General features: G+C 52.7%; 1 non-coding gene across 1 annotated transcript; it reads right to left on the bottom strand.

Annotated features, from left to right (window-relative positions):
• Positions 1-5,306: 5,306 nt before the first annotated feature.
• LOC124353266 lies at positions 5,307-5,462 on the bottom strand. Its single transcript, XR_006921584.1, has one exon. It is a non-coding gene; the product is annotated as a 5.8S ribosomal RNA (ribosomal RNA).
• Between the last annotated feature and the right edge of the window lie 680 nt (positions 5,463-6,142).

Raw genomic sequence — 6,142 nt, 5'->3', positions numbered from 1 at the left:
CATGCCCTGGAGAATCCTCAGCCTCACCACAGGGGCAAAGCGAGTCCTCCGAGTGTCCGAAACGGTGTAAATAGGAAACAAACGCCCCATGACCTGAGAGAAACTGAGTCATCAGGTTATCCGGCTTAAACCAGGTCCATCCCAACCTTTCCCCAATGTCTGGGATCCATCCGTACGTCAATCTACCGGTCTCTGACCGGGACCATTCATCTTGCCAGGTGGACAGGGTACCCTGCCGGATCTCTCTCTTGGAGATATCCAGGTAACCCCTCTGGACTTGACGGATTCTCGGCATCTCCAGTACAATGAGGTCAATTGGAACTTTACCAGCTATCACCGTCAGCGCAGCAAACGAGGTTGTACGGTAAGCTCCCGTAATCCCTAGAAGGACTGTTCTTTGGCTGCTTCGGAGAGCCCTGCGGACTCCAGTGGTCGCGCTGCGGTGCGCCCACACACTGGCACCATACGTAACGATGGGTACGAATACACCATCGTAGATAGTGCTCAGTGTAGGTACATTATGCTCCTGGTCATCTCAATGCGTTCACCTTGCAGTGTTACAATCGGGGGACGTTCCCGATGTAGGTGGCCCTTAAGAAGCATAAGCTTCGTCTTGTTCACTGCGAATCGCATTTTTGTTGAGATTGCCCAGGTTTCCATTTGAGCTGTTATGGCATGGAATTTGTTTTCTATCTCATTCCTAGACCTAGCCTGTATCAGGATCAACCCATCGTCAGCATACGCAATGACTTCAGTACCTCTGGGGAAGTCCAGCCTCAGAAAGTCATCGAAAACTATGTTCCAGAGGATGGGACCAAGAATCGATCCCTGGGGACATCCCTTCGTTACATCTCTGTTTATACTGGTCAAGCCAGACTCCAGAGTGACGGTCCTTTCGCTTAAGTAGCTCTTTATCGCGGCGACAATGTTACGACTGCAGGACATACGCAACAGCTTCTCGATGACCCCCGGCCACCATACGGCGTCAAAGGCGCCTTTAATGTCAATGAAGAGGCCCACCACATACTTATCTGTAGCCTGAGAAACGAACTCCACTAGCCCCTCTAAAGCATCGACTGTGCTCTTCCCTGAGATAAAGCCATACTGACCAGAGTGGAGTTTATTATTTAAAGAGATATCGGCTAAGATGCGCGTAGCAATCAGCCTCTCATAGACTTTTCCCACAACTGGTAGCAGGCTAATCGGTCTATAATTGCTTGGGTCAGCCCAGTCTCTGTCCCCCGCCTTTTTGATGATGTGTAACCTCGAGGTTTTCCAGCAAGCTGGAAAAATTCCCTCGTCCCAACATAGGTTCACAAGACTAAGGTAACAGGACTTAATTTGGCGATCCCAGCATTTGAGCACTTCAGGGGGGACCCGGTCTGGTCCCGGAGCTTTTCGTGGTCGTGTTCGTTTCATGGCTAATTCAAGCTCTTGCATAGTGAATGGGGCCTCTTCCCATACTCCCTGTCCGGTATCAGAGATAGTTCTTATACGGGCATGCTGTTCATTTTCACCCGTTTCATTATCCGGTGGAACCAGGGTGTCAAGAAGCAAGCTGAGCGTCTCTTCTATGGAACTTGTCCACTGTCCCGCGTAAGCAAATCTGCCCACTCTCAGACTTGAAAGAACATTTTGAAGTTGTAACTTGTCCGCTCCGAGCTTGTATACGAAGCCCCAAGGATTCGAGTTGCCCACCTCCTTCACGAGCGTTTTCCAGCAGGCACTTTTACTGTTTTTAATGAGGAACTTGTACTCCTGTCTCAAGCGCCGATAGGCAATTAAAAGCATTTGTCGGTTTTGGCACGGACAGCATCGCTGAAACCGCCGTCTGGCTGCTTTTAAAATCCTTCTTTTAGCTGCAATTTCGTCGGTCCACCAGGGCACTGCGTTATTAATGATAGCCCGTTTCGGGATGCCTTTGTCGCATCCCTGAATGACACATTGCGAGAACTCGGCTGCTCGTTCCTGTACATTCTGATTATACAAGCCATCACCGATACGAGCATCAATAATCCTTCTATTAATTTCGCTTCTTACCTTGTTCCAATCTGCTTTTCGGACAGCATAGTTTCTGGATCTGGCCACTCTACTGTGCTGAGGGCCCAGCGAGACAGACCATGTGATCAGGCGATGGTCCAGTCCATTCGCTAGTTCTGTTTGCGATGCTGGGCGAAGCCAGCGTCACATCAATGTTCGTTTCTCCACGTCCATGTAGAACCCAGTACATGTTGACGTGAGTCGACATTTGACCATCCCTATTTAGGATCACAAGACCGTGCGCTAGTATCAGGTCTTCAAGAGCGGCACCTCGCTCGTCTGTTCTGTCGCTGAACCACAGTTCGGATTTCGAGTTAGCGTCCAATCCTATAATTACATGTTCACCTCTAAGAGATTGCAGAATTCATCGCAGATGGGTCAGGTATGGCTCAATATCATGTGATGGCTGAAAGTAAGCGCTTATTGCGTACAGTTTACCGATCTCTGTGTCAATTTGCGCACATGTAAAATGGCTAGTTCTGAACTGCAGTAACTCCAGTGGCTCGATCGCACTGTTAGCCACCGCAACAGCGGACCAAGGTCGACCTTCTGGTGCGGTTCTATGGCCCAGATACTTTGTTCTGAGGCCCAGTCCGGACAGTTTTCCGACTGAGGAGTACGGCTCCTGGATTAGCACAATATCCAGTCCATCCTCCGCAATAACCTGCCTAAGTTGATACACTGCCGTATGACTGTGTTGCAGGTTAATTTGGCCAAATTTAATTTGGCCACCCGAACGAGGTCTTCTAGCAGCCATAATCGGTCAATGATATCAGGCGGTTAATCTCGTCCTGGTGTTTAGGACAGTTGCGGTCCCCTGACGGATGGCCGGATTGCCTACCAGAGCCCCTTTCTCCGGAGCAGTGCACACACTTGGCCTTTGATTTGTCACCTTTAGAGGGACAGGCTTTGGTCTCGTGCCCTGTCGCTGCGCAGTGGCCACAGACGTCGACTTCCGACTTGCAGTCTTTAGCCATGTGTCCGTACCTCTGGCATTTGAAACACCTTGTCACGATGTGGTGGTCAATGACTTTACAGCTGGCCCAGTCTATAAAGACACGGCCAGCTCTGATAAGCGAGTTTCTAGTCTCAGGCGTAACTTCACAAACCCAGTTGTTTGTTGGTTTGTTCCTTGGTCCAGTCTTGAAAAGAGGCTTAAAGTTTTTCTGGAAATCTTCCAGAGTGCATTCCTTGTGTTCGTTATTTTGAGCAAACACCACCTCGGTTAGAGTTTTGCCATCTAGGTCCTTTAGTACGTCATACACCAGCACTTTTGGCCTTCTCTTTTTGGGCTTCTCGATGTTGACAACGCATCGAAGCTCTTTTATCTCCTCCAATTTACGCAGTTGTTCTGCGTTCTCGACTTCTAGCGCCACTCCATTGTTGCGTATTTTGGAAATACGCCTGATCTTCAGGCCCATGACTTGCGGTTTAACAGTCATCTGAATCAGGGCTTTAGTGGTTTCGCTAGAGGTATTCGGGGTCGAGTCTTTGGGGTAGATAAGAGCCGTGCACTTGTCTCTAGGCTTTGCAACTTTGCGCCCTTGGCCTTGTACGGTGACTGGGGGAGCTACAGCAGCCATGGCTGCGTAACTCGGTCTGCCGGTTTGCACTGGTGTACCCGCACTTATTATTTTGGCTGTCTTTGCGATTTCTGTCATCGCATTCTGGCAAGTTTGTAGCAACTCTTTTCCGACCGGTGTACCAGCGGCCCTCTCGCTGAGTTTGCTCTTCAGGACAATGTTTTCTTGGTGGAGATGCACCGCCAAATCTCTAATTTTTGCAAAATAGTCCTCAATTGCAATCTGGCCAGGATGTGTTAACTTGTTACGCATTTTGCCAAGGAGACGACTCAGCTTTAAGCCGACTGCATTGCAGACCTCTACAGGGTCGTGACTCAACTCAGCCGAGGATACATAATCCTCTTCAGGCTGGCTTAGCTCAACAGATTGCTCAACAGTATTTTGTCCTCTCGGACGCTTCGGACTTTGGCGCACCATGTCCTCATCTGAGCTGGTACTCAGCTGCGGCAGTCTCTTCGAGACGCCTCCAGTCACAGCTTGGGATACTATAGGCAAACCCTCCACTCTGTCCTATCTTTAACTACCAAGATCGTCGTGCCTTTTAGCCGCTAGCAGAATGTACACACTAGACTGCTAACGTTGCCCAGCTTCGCCCCGGGGAGGCAAGCACACCCACAGTACACAAAGGAGCGTAAGCCCCACGGCCCACACTTACCGCTTGCTTACGACTCCTCAAAGCTTGCTGAATGAGATCGCAAATAACCAAGAAACTATTGCCACACGGACAATATCACAGGAAAAAGAAAACTTTCTTGGCACTCGCAATTAGCTCAATCAAGCACGCAATATATCATTTACTGTGGCCGAGCCCACCCGACGCCGGCGACCGTCCTACGGGCCTGGCACCCTCTACGGGCAGTGGCCCCATTCAAGATGGACTTGGACTGGCCGCCGAACACCGGGTTAGTTGGGCCCTCCCGAACACCACATTACCCGGCCGGCGCAGCCGGCGGGATTCGGTGTTGGGCTGTTCCCGGTTCGCTCGCAGCTACTGAGGGAATCCTTGTTAGTTTCTTTTCCACCGCTTAATAATATGCTTAAATTCAGCGGGTAGACCCACCTGATCTGACGTCGCAATCAGAGAAAATTTATACACTTGCGTGTTCACCCGCTCGCGGACACGCTCTCCGAAAAGAGCGAGCCGTGGCGGGCCTCGCGGCCCCGAAAGGGACACGCGCCTCCGGTTGCGTGAGCGCCGACAACGATCCGCCGAGGTGCCAGAACACGTGTGAGCAGTTGAATAATTTCACTGTTTTAGTCGGTCACCACAGATGAACATGGCATGCGAGATCGAGCCGCGTCACTCACCGCCGACCCCTCGGGAACGACGGGACCGGAGCCGTGCCTTTCGCGCGACTCGCGGCTACAACAGAGTGTTTTGCGTGCCGCCCGTCTAGCTCGGTACTATGCACCGCAGTGGTATTTGAGGAGATTGCCGAAGACACGCGAGGTGTCTTGTGACAGTGCTCCCAAAAAGCGTGCAGTCGGACATCTGAGCGGGACGCACGTGGGTCCGCGCGGTCACCGTTGAGGTGTACCGCACGGCTAGGCTACAAGGCCCGGGACCTAGGCGACTCGCCTGCACCCACGTGATGCAGGGCCGCCGAGACCCATCGTACGTAGTCCGCCTTCTACGACAGCCTCGCCGCAGCAAAGCTGGTTGAACCGCAGTTCATGTTCTGCCGACCCTCAGACAGGCGTGGCCCTTGGAATAATATCCCAGGGCCGCAATGTGCGTTCAAATTGTCGATGTTCATGTGGCCTGCAGTTCACACGTCAACGCGCGTTTAGCTGCGTTTTTCATCGACCCACGAGCCAAGTGATCCTCCGTTCAGGGTAATCTTCAAGTCGCCGCACCTCGCGGTAGCGGTCTTGAGTGGTTGGACCGAGGCCCTTTGTTGTGCCGGACCGGTGCCTCACACCGGTCCGGGCAGCGGCCTCCAGGGGACGCAAGCGTCTTGAGTTCATGGTGAACAAATGACTGCGAGTTTACGCGTCTACAAAGACGGCCGCCGCGAGAGTGAACAAACACTCCCCCAGGTAAACTGGTTTAGCGGCTGTGCACCTCGTTGTGGTGAGGACCGTTGGTGTGGTTTGTCGCATCCCCGCCGGACGGTTTCGCCTAAAAAGGCGCGTTTTACGATTCCTCGAGCCGGCCGGCGGACGACGGAGCACACAATACGAGAGAGCTCTACGCCGCCACACCGGCGACCAGGGTACCGGCGAGCGCGCAACCGTTGGTAAGGTGTACGCGCCGCTTTCCTCCTGCCGGGAATCGGACACTCGTGCACGGATCAGGAGTTCTCGCTTTCCGGACGCGGAGCGCGCGCGCGGCCATGCCGGCGCGGCTCTACGCGTCGTCGTACTCGCATCGGAGTAAACTCTGACTGCAATCCGGACGAGTGACGCCTCCAGGGAATCACTTGACAGTGAGACACACTTATTTTCGGTTGTTGGATACGGTGTTCCTCGGGAAGGGCTGCACCCCGACCCGGTACTTACCGCCAACCGTGGTATTG

The sequence above is a fragment of the Homalodisca vitripennis genome, chromosome 1, assembly GCF_021130785.1.
Source record: "Homalodisca vitripennis isolate AUS2020 chromosome 1, UT_GWSS_2.1, whole genome shotgun sequence".
NCBI classification, from domain to species: Eukaryota; Metazoa; Arthropoda; class Insecta; order Hemiptera; family Cicadellidae; genus Homalodisca; species Homalodisca vitripennis.
The sequence above is the reverse complement of the archived record's forward strand: the minus strand, read 5'-3'. Positions and strand labels throughout refer to the sequence as shown.